Source organism: Saccopteryx bilineata, chromosome X (genome assembly GCF_036850765.1).
Source record: "Saccopteryx bilineata isolate mSacBil1 chromosome X, mSacBil1_pri_phased_curated, whole genome shotgun sequence".
NCBI lineage: Eukaryota > Metazoa > Chordata > Mammalia > Chiroptera > Emballonuridae > Saccopteryx > Saccopteryx bilineata.
Window position 1 is genome coordinate 124,488,526 of NC_089502.1, and position 10,803 is coordinate 124,499,328.

At 35.1% G+C, this 10,803-nt stretch overlaps 1 non-coding gene across 1 annotated transcript; it reads right to left on the reverse strand.

The window, feature by feature from the left end:
• Nucleotides 1-2,601: 2,601 nt before the first annotated feature.
• LOC136317933 (U6 spliceosomal RNA) lies at nucleotides 2,602-2,708 on the reverse strand. The gene has a single exon (XR_010727923.1). It is a non-coding gene; the product is annotated as a U6 spliceosomal RNA (small nuclear RNA).
• Between the last annotated feature and the right edge of the window lie 8,095 nt (nucleotides 2,709-10,803).

Sequence of the window (10,803 nt, forward strand, 5' to 3'; positions counted from 1 at the left end):
GGGTTCTCTGTTCTGTTCCATTGATCTATATGCCTGTTCTTATGCCAGTACCAGGCTGTTTTGAGTACAATGGCCTTGTAGAATAACTTGATATCAGGAAGTGTGATACCTCCCCCTTTCTTCTTCTTTTTTAAGATTGCTGAGGCTATTCGTGTTCTCTTTTGGTTCCATATAAATTTTTGGAATATGTGTTCTATATCTTTGAAGTATGTCATTGGTATTTTAATTGGTATTGCATTGAATTTATAGATTGCTTTGGGTAATATAGACATTTTAATGATGTTTATTCTTCCTAACCATGAGCACGGTATATTCTTCCACTTGTTTGTATCTTCCTTGATTTCTTTTATCAATGCTTTGTAATTTTCCGAGTACAAGTCTTTAGTCTCCTTGGTTAAGTTTATTCCTAGTTACTTTATTTTTTTGGTTGTAATTGTGAAGGGGATTGTTTCCTTCATTTCTCTTTCTGACTGTTCATTGTTGGTGTATAAAAATGCCTCTGATTTCTGAGTATTGATTTTATATCCTGCCACTTTGCTGAATTCATTTATCAGGCCCAGTAGCTTTTTGACTGAGACTGTAGGGTTTTCTATATACAATATCATATCATCTGCAAATAATGATAGTTTTACTTCTTCTTTTCCCACTTGAATTCCTTTTATTTCTTCTTCTTGTCTGATAGCTGTGGCTAGGACTTCCAAGACCATGTTAAATAAGAGTGGTGAAAGGGGCACCCCTGCCTTGTTCCTGATCTTAAAGGTATTGCTTTTAATTTTTGCCCATTGAGTATGATGTTAGCTGTGGGTTTCTCATAGATGGCTTTTATCATGTTGAGGTATGTTCCCTGTATTCCCACTTTGCTGAGAGTTTTGATCATGAATGGGTGCTGGATTTTATCAAATGCTTTTTCTGCATCTATTGAAATTATCATATGGTTTTTCTCCTTCTTTTTGTTTATGTGATGAATCACATTGATTGATTTACGAATATTGTACCAGCCTTGCCTCCCCAGAATAAATCCCACTTGATCATGGTGTATGATTTTTTCCATATATTGTTGGATCCGGTTTGCTAATATTTTGTTGAAGATTTTAGCATCTATATTCATCAGAGATATTGGCCTATAATTTTCTTTTTTTGTGTTGTCTTTGCCTGGTTTTGGAATCAGAATTATGCTCGCCTCATAAAAGGAGCTTGGAAGTCTTCCTTCCTCTTGAATTTTTTGAAATAGTTTGAGAAGGATAGGAGTTAGTTCTTCTTTGAATATTTGGTAGAATTCTGTTGTGAAGCCATCGGGCCCTGGACTTTTCTTTGTTGGGAGTTTTTTGATAACTGTTTCGATCTCCTTTGTTGTAATCAGTCTGTTTAGGTTTTCTGATTCTTCCAGATTGATTTTTGGAAGATTGTATGTTTCAAGGAATTTGTCCATTTCATCTAGGTTGTCTAGTTTTTTGGCATACAGTTCTTCATAGTATTTTCTTATAATATTTTGTATTTCTGTTATGTCAGTTGTTATTTCTCCTCTCTCATTTCTAATTTTATTTATTTGAGTCCTCTCTCTCTTTTTCGTGGTGAGTCTAGTTAAAGGTTCATCAATCTTGTTTACCTTTTCAAAGAACCAGCTCCTAGTTTCATTGATCTTCTGTATTGTTTCTTTAGCCTCTATGTCATTTATTTCTGCTCTGATCTTTATTATTTCCTTCCTTCTACTATATTTGGGCTTTACTTGCTGTTCTTTTTCTAATTCTTTTAGATGCAGGGTTAAGTTGTTTATTTGAGCTTTTTCTAGCTTCTGAAAGTGTGCCTGTAGTGCTATGAACTTCCCTCTCAGCACTGCTTTCGCTGTGTCCCATAAATTTTGAGTTGTTGTATGCTCATTGTCATTCATTTCTAGGAATTTTTTTATTTCTTCTTTGATCTCATTCTTAATCTATTCATTATTTAACAATCTGCTATTTAGTTTCCATGTGTTTGAGAATTTTTGAGCTTTTCTTTTGTGATTCATTTCTAGTTTCATGCCATTGTGATCGGAGAAAGTGCTTGATACGATTTCAGTCTTCTTAAATTTGTTGAGAGCACTTTTGTGCCCTAACATGTGGTCTATCCTAGAGAATGTACCATGAGCACTTGAAAAGAATGTATATTCTACTGCTTTAGGGTGAAAGGTTCTGAAGATATCTATTAAATCAAGTTGATCTAGTGTTTCCAATAAGTCTGCTGTTTCTTTGTTAATTTTCTTTCTTGAGGATCTATCTAGTGATGTTAGTGGGGTATTGAAATCCCCTACTATTATAGTATTGCTGTTGATCTCGCCCTTTAAATCCATCAAAGTCTGCTTTATATATTTAGGTGCTCCTATTTTAGGTGCATAGATATTTATAATAGTTATATCTTCCTGTTGGATTACTCCCTTTATCATTATGTAGTGGCCTTCTTTATCTCTTATTATATCCTTTGTTTTAAAGTCCAATTTCTCTGATATAAGTATTGCTACCCCAGCTTTTTTTTTCATTTCCATTTGCATGAACCTTTTTTTTCCATCCTTTTACCTTCAATCTATGTGTGTCTTTTGTTCTAAGGTGTGTCTCTTGTAGACAACATAAAAATATGGAACGCTTCACGAATTTGCGTGTCATCCTTGAGCAGGGGCCATGCTAATCTTCTCTGTATCGTTCCAATTTTAGTATATGTGCTGCCGAAGCGAGCACCAGTGTCCTCCTACTTAATCACTATGCTTTCATTGGGATACAAACAGGTTTTATTTATTTATTTATTTATTACTATTATTTATTCATTTATTTTATAGGGACAGAGAGAGAGGGATAGATAGGGACAGACAGACGGGAACGGAGAAAGATGAGAAGCATCAATCATCAGTTTTTCGTTGTGACACCTTAGTTGTTCACTGATTGCTTTCTCATATGTGCCTTGACCGCGGGCCTTCAGCCAACCGAGTAACCCCTTGCTCAAGCCAGCAACCTTGGGTCTAAGCTGCTGAGCTTTTTGCTCAAGCCAGATGATCCCGTGCTCAAGCTGGCGACCTCGAGGTCTCGAACCTGGGTCCTTCGCATCCTAGTCTGACGCTCTTTGCACTGTGCCACCGCCTGGTCAGGCGGGATATAAACAGATTTTAGAAGCTTTACACACTAATTTTTTAAATTAGTTCTCATGTATATCCTAACGCATAAAATAGATAAAAATGGAGAGTGACGTCACGGAAATGGCGCCGTGAGAAGCGCGTCCGACAGCTCTCCCCTAAATCACAACAAATTTATCAACTAGAAACAGAAAAATTTATCCTTGGAGCATTCCGGAGTTCCACACAAACTGAAAGCAAAAGGACTGTTATCACTTGAATCTGAGAGACGAGGGTGTGGAGGAATCTACCACAGCGACGCTCATTCAAGCCGCCAGGGAGTGCGCCTGCGTGCTATCAATAAGACTACCCTCAGATGCCGATAAGAAAGAGGAAATCGAATATTATGGATACAAAAGAAAGAGAGGTAACACAAATAGATGTGGAAAAATCTATGGAGAAAAGACTTAATATATTGGAAGCCTTGGAGCTAAATGACAGAGAATTTAAAATAGAAATCTTAAAAATACTCAGAGATATACAAGAAAACACAGAAAGGCAATATAGGGAGATCAGAAAACAACTCAATGAACACAAAGAATATATTACCAAGGAAATTGAAACTATAAAAACAAATCAAACAGAAATGAAAAACTCAATTCACGAGCTGAAAAACGAGGTAACAAGCTTAGCTAACAGAACAGCCCAGATTGAAGATAGGATTAGTGAAATAGAAGACAAACAACTTGAGGCACAACAGAGAGAAGAAGAAAGAGACTCAAAAATAATAAAAAATGAGAAAGCCCTACAGGAATTGTCTGACTCCATCAGAAAGAATAACATAAGAATAATAGGTATATCAGAGGGAGAAGAGAAAGAAAATGGAATGGAGAATATACTCAAACAAATAATAGACGAGAACTTCCCAAGCCTGTGGAAGGAACTAAAGCCTCAAATTCAAGAAGCAAACAGAACACCAAGTTTTCTTAACCCCAACAAACCCACTCCAAGGCACATCATAATAAAGATGACACAAACCAATGACAAAGAAAAAATTCTCAAGGCAGCCAGGGAAAAGAAGAGTACAACATATAAAGGAAGGCCTATTAGATTATCATCAGATTTCTCAGCAGAAACTCTACAAGCTAGAAGAGAGTGGACCCCAATATTTAAAGTCCTGAAAGAGAGGAACTTTCAGCCAAGAATACTATACCCATCAAAGTTATCCTTCAAGTATGAAGGAGATATAAAAACATTCACAAATACAGAAAAGATGAGAGAATTTATCAACAGAAAGCCCCCACTCCAGGAAATACTAAGGGGGGTTTTCCAACCAGATTCAAAGAACAAAAGAAAACAACACCACAAGTAACAGCTCCACCAAGAACACAATAAAACCAAACTTAAACTGTGACAACAAAGGAAAAAAAGGGGGGAGAGGATGGATATTAACAGTAGCAAAGGACGATGAAGTGCAGAAATACTTATAAGATAGGGTACTACAATGAATATGGTAGGTACCCTTTTCATTACTTAATGGTAACCACCCTTAAAAAAACAACCACAAAAACACTTGACTTAAAAAAGGTAGCAACAGAGGAAAGAAGTATGGAACACAAACAAACAAAAACAAATGATAGAAAAACAAAAGAGAAGAATCAAACTAGATACAAAACTAACAGAAAGCAATTTATAAAATGGCAGTAGGGAACCCACAAGTATCAATAATTACACTAAATGTAAATGGATTAAACTTACCAATAAAAAGACACAGAGTAGCAGAATGGATTAAAAAAGAAAATCCAACTATATGCTGCCTACAAGAAACACATCTAAGCAACAAGGATAAAAACAAATTCAAAGTGAAAGGCTGGAAAACAATATTCCAAGCAAACAACACCCAAAAAAAAGCAGGTGTAGCAATACTCATATCTAATAATGCTGACTACAAGACAGAAAAAGTACTCAGAGACAAAAATGGTCATTTCATAATGATTAAGGGGAAGTTGAATCAAGAAGACATAACAATCCTTAATATATATGCACCAAACCAAGGAGCACCAAAATATATAAGACAGCTACTTATTGACCTTAAAACAAAAACTAACAAAAATACAATCATACTTGGAGACCTCAATACACCGCTGACGGCTCTAGATCGGTCATCCAAACAGAGAATCAATAAAGATATAGTGGCCTTAAACGAAATACTAGAACACCTGGATATGATAGACATCTACAGGACACTTCATCCCAAAGCGACAGAATATACATTTTTCTCTAGTGTACATGGAACATTCTCAAGAATTGACCATATGTTGGGCCACAAAGACAATATCAGCAAATTTAGAAAAATTGAAATTGTACCAAGCATATTTTCTGATCATAAAGCCTTGAAACTAGAATTCAACTGCAAAAAAGAGGGGGAAAAACCCACAAAAATGTGGAAACTAAACAACATACTTCTAAAAAATGAATGGGTCAAAGAAGAAATAAGTGCAGAAATCAAAAGATATATACAGACAAATGAAAATGAAAATACGACATATCAGAATCTCTGGGATACAGCAAAAGCAGTAATAAGAGGAAAGTTCATATCACTTCAGGCCTATATGAACAAACAAGAGAGAGCCGAAGTAAACCACTTAACTTCACACCTTAAGGAACTAGAAAAAGAAGAACAAAGACAACCCAAAACCAGCCGAAGAAAGGAGATAATAAAAATCAGAGCAGAAATAAATGAAATAGAGAAGAGAAAAACTATAGAAAAAATCAATAAAACAAGGAGCTGGTTCTTTGAAAAGATCAACAAAATTGACAAACCCTTAGCAAGACTCACCAAGGAAAAAAGACACAGGACTCAAATAAATAAAATCCAAAATGAAAGAGGAGAGATCACCACAGACATCATAGAAATACAAAGAATTATTGTAGAATACTATGAAAAATTATATGCCACCAAATACAACAATCTAGAAGAAATGGATAAATTCCTAGAACAATACAACCTTCCTAGACTGAGTCATGAAGAAGCAGAAAGCCTAAACAGACCAATCAGCAGGGAGGAAATAGAAAAAACTATTAAAAACCTCCCCAAAAATAAAAGTCCAGGCCCAGACGGTTATACTAGTGAATTCTATCAAACATTCAAAGAAGACTTGGTTCCTATTCTACTCAAAGTCTTCCAAAAAATTGAAGAAGAAGCAATACTTCCAAACACATTTTATGAAGCCAACATAACCCTCATACCAAAACCTGGCAAGGATGGCACAAAGAAAGAAAACTACAGACCAATATCTCTAATGAATACAGATGCTAAAATACTAAACAAAATACTGGCAAACCGAATACAACAACATATTAAAAAAATAATACATCATGATCAAGTGGGATTCATCCCAGAATCTCAAGGATGGTTCAACATACGCAAAACGGTTAACGTAATACACCATATCAACAAAACAAAGAACAAAAACCACATGATCTTATCAATAGATGCAGAAAAGGCTTTTGATAAAATACAACACAATTTTATGTTTAAGACTCTCAACAAAATGGGTATAGAAGGAAAATATCTCAACATGATAAAGGCCATATATGATAAACCATCAGCCAACATCCTATTAAACGGCATAAAACTGAGGACTTTCTATCTTAAATCAGGAACAAGACAGGGTTGTCCACTCTCTCCACTCTTATTCAACGTGGTGCTAGAAGTTCTGGCCAGAGCAATCAGACAAGACAAAGAAATAAAAGGCATCCATATCGGAAAAGAAGAAGTAAAGCTATCACTTTTTGCTGATGATATGATCCTATACATCGAAAACCCGAAGGACTCCACAAAAAGATTATTAGAAACAATAAACCAATACAGTAAGGTCGCAGGATACAAAATTAACATACAAAAGTCCATAGCCTTTCTATATGCCAACAATGAAATATTAGAAAACGAACTCAAAAAAATAATCCCCTTCACGATTGCAACAAAAAAAATAAAATACCTAGGAATAAACATAACAAAGAACGTAAAGGACCTATATAATGAAAATTACAAAGCATTGTTAAGGGAAATCGAAAAAGATACAATGAGATGGAAAAATATTCCTTGTTCCTGGATAGGAAGAATAAATATAATCAAAATGGCCATATTACCCAAAGCAATATACAAATTTAATGCAATTCCCATCAAAATCCCTATGAGATTTTTTAAAGAAATGGAACAAAAAATCATCAGATTTATATGGAACTATAAAAAACCCCGAATAGCAAAACAATCCTAAGGAAAAAGAATGAAGCTGGGGGCATTACAATACCTGACTTTAAACTATATTATAGGGCCACGATAATCAAAACAGCATGGTATTGGCAAAAAATAGACACTCAGACCAATGGAACAGAATAGAAAGCCCAGAAATAAAACCACATATATATGGTCAAATAATCTTTGATAAAGGGGCCAACAACACACAATGGAGAAAAGAAAGCCTCTTCAACAAATGGTGTTGGGAAAACTGGAAAGCCACATGCAAAAGAATGAAACTCGACTACAGCCTGTCCCCGTGTACTAAAATTAATTCAAAATGGATCAAAGACCTAAATATAAGACCTGAAACAATAAAGTACATAGAAGAAGACATAGGTACTAAAATCATGGACCTGGGTTTTAAAGAACATTTTATGAACTTGACTCCAATGGCAAGAGAAGTGAAGGCAAAGATAAATGAATGGGACTACATCAGAATTAAAAGTTTTTGCTCAGCAAGAGAAACTGATATCAAAATAAACAGACAGCCAACTATATGGGAACTGATATTTTCAAACGACAGCTCAGATAAGGGCCTAATATCCAAAATTTACAAAGAACTCATAAAACTCAACAACAAACAAACAAACAATCCCATAAAAAAATGGGAAGAGGACATGAACAGACACTTCTCCCAGGAAGAGATACAAATGGCCAACAGATATATGAAAAGATGCTCAGCTTCATTAGTTATTAGAGAAATGCAAATCAAAACTACAATGAGATACCACCTCACTCCTGTTAGATTAGCTATTATCAACAAGACGGGTAATAGCAAATGTTGGAGAGGCTGTGGAGAAAAAGGAACCCTCATTCACTGTTGGTGGGACTGTAAAGTAGTACAACCATTATGGAGGAAAGTATGGTGGTTCCTCAAAAAACTGCAAATAGAACTACCTTATGACCCAGCAATCCCTCTACTGGGTATATACCCCAAAACCTCAGAAACATTGATACGTGAAGACACATGTAGCCCCATGTTCATTGCAGCACTGTTCACGGTGGCCAAGACATGGAAACAACCAAAAAGCCCTTCAATAGAAGACTGGATAAAGAAGATGTGGCACATATACACTATGGAATACTACTCAGCCATAAGAAATGATGACATCAGATCATTTACAGCAAAATGGTGGGATCTTGATAACATTATAAGGAGTGAAATAAGCAAATCAGAAAAAAACAAGAACTACATGATTCCATACATTGGTGGAACATAAAAATGAGACTAAGAGACATGGACAAGAGTGTGGTGGTTACCAAGGGTGGGGGGGGGAGGGAGGACATGGGAGGGAGGGAGGGAGAGAGTTAGGGGGAGGGGGAGGGGCACAGAGAACTAGATAGAGGGTGACGGAGGACAATCTGACTTTGGGCGAGGGGTGTGCAACATAATTTGATGACAAAATAACCTAGACATGTTTTCTTTGAATATATGTACCCTGATTTATTAATGTCATCCCATTACCATTAATAAAAATTTATTTAAAAAAAAATAGATAAAAATGAATTTGTTTAGTTTGAATTGAGAAGACATAGAATTTGACATTTTATCTACTCATATTCCATCAGTCCCTCTGCCTTATTCTGAGTCTCTAAACACAGCTGGCACCTCTCTAAATAACATTATCCTGGAGAGTAGCATCGTTATTAGAACCAAACAAGTTTCATTTTGTTCACTTGATAACATAACTAAATTATATATGTACACATAAATATATATAAAATCTGAGTTCACAATATACAATTTTATTTTATGCATCAAAACTATAGACAACAAAATAAAGTCGTTATTCAGAAGTCTTGGGGAACAGTAGTGGAATCAACCCCAAATTTATCAACTGGGGAATATCTTAGCTTCCTGATTCAATGGCTTTTCTAAGTCTCTCTTTACCATGTTTTAATGGCACAGAGAAGTGTTTAGAAATCCAAATGTGATCAAAGAAGCATGATTCCTTAGTCTATTGTTTGAGCTATTCAGGTACATTTTAACTCCTTTTTTAAATTTAAAATTTTCACAGGATGTTGAGGGTATACTAATATTTCTACCATTTATCCTAAACTCATTGTTAGGGTCAGTTGCCTCAGGTTAATAAAAAAGTGTAGATATGTTGTTTCTTTTGTTGACATTAGCTTTTTAAAAAAGGCCTGGAAGTATAAAGTTTGAAATGCATCTGTGATCACTGATGTTTATATACTGAACTTTGTACACAACACAGGTTCTATATTGTATTAAAGGAGTGATCAACAAATCCATGATGATTCAATTACTTCTATGCAAAAGCTAAAGATAAAAATATCATTGACAAAGAGACTTTGCAATAGTAAAAAGTATTATATTATATAAGAATAATTATGTTAACATAAAATATTTATGTATCATAATCTTATTTTCTGTAAAATACTTTTTGGGATCAGGGAACATGCAGATACTCCAGTACTTTCAGCCTTTTGTATAGTGCATTTTCACCAATGAAATAAAAGTTGATTTTGCATCTCATTTACATAACTGAACAACTTTCTTTGACTTGTCATTTGCTTTTCTGATATTCTTGTTTAATACAAAAAAATCAAATGTTTCTTTTTATCACTTTATCATTTTGAAATATCCCCTAACTTTTGTGAGCAGTATATATGTATAACTATTTATAATAAATGATCAAATAAAATAGCAACATGAAAGCTAATTAATTGCCTTATCTCCTTCAAAATATTTATTTTAAAAAAAGGATTTTATTTATTTTTAGAGACAAGGGAGAGAGAGAGAGACAGAAGAGAGAGAGAAGAGAAAGCATCAACTCATAGTAATTGCTTCTCATATGTGATTTGACTGGGCAAGCCCAGGGTTTCAAAGCAGAGGTCTCAGTGTTCTAGGCCAATGCTTTATCCATGGCGCCACCACAGTTCATCAAAATATTTCTTAAAATATTCTTCCATTAAGGACCTAGGTTCAAGACCCCGAGGTCGCCAGCTTGAGTGCAGACTCATCTGGTTTGAGCAAAGCTCACCAGCTTGGACCCAAGGTTGCTGGCTCAAGCAAAGGGTTACTCGGTCTGCTGAAGGCCCGCGGTCAAGGCACATATGAGAAAGCAATCAATGAACAACTAAGGTGTTGCAACGCGCAATGAAAAACTAATGATTGATGCTTCTCATTTCTCTCCATTCCTGTCTGCCTGTCTCTGTCTATCCCTCTCTTTGAGTCACTCTCTGTCCCGGAAAATAAATAAATTAATTAATTAATTAATTAAAAATATTCTTTCATTACTAGAACTGTACTGAACAACCCACAAATATCATTCAAATAAATATTCCTGATTACACAGTTCACCACGAAGAGGAAATGTATTATTAAGTATCAGAGCATGTGCTGGTTACTTACATTCTGCTGGGTAGTTATTGCCATTTTCCAGTCTATAATTTATAATCC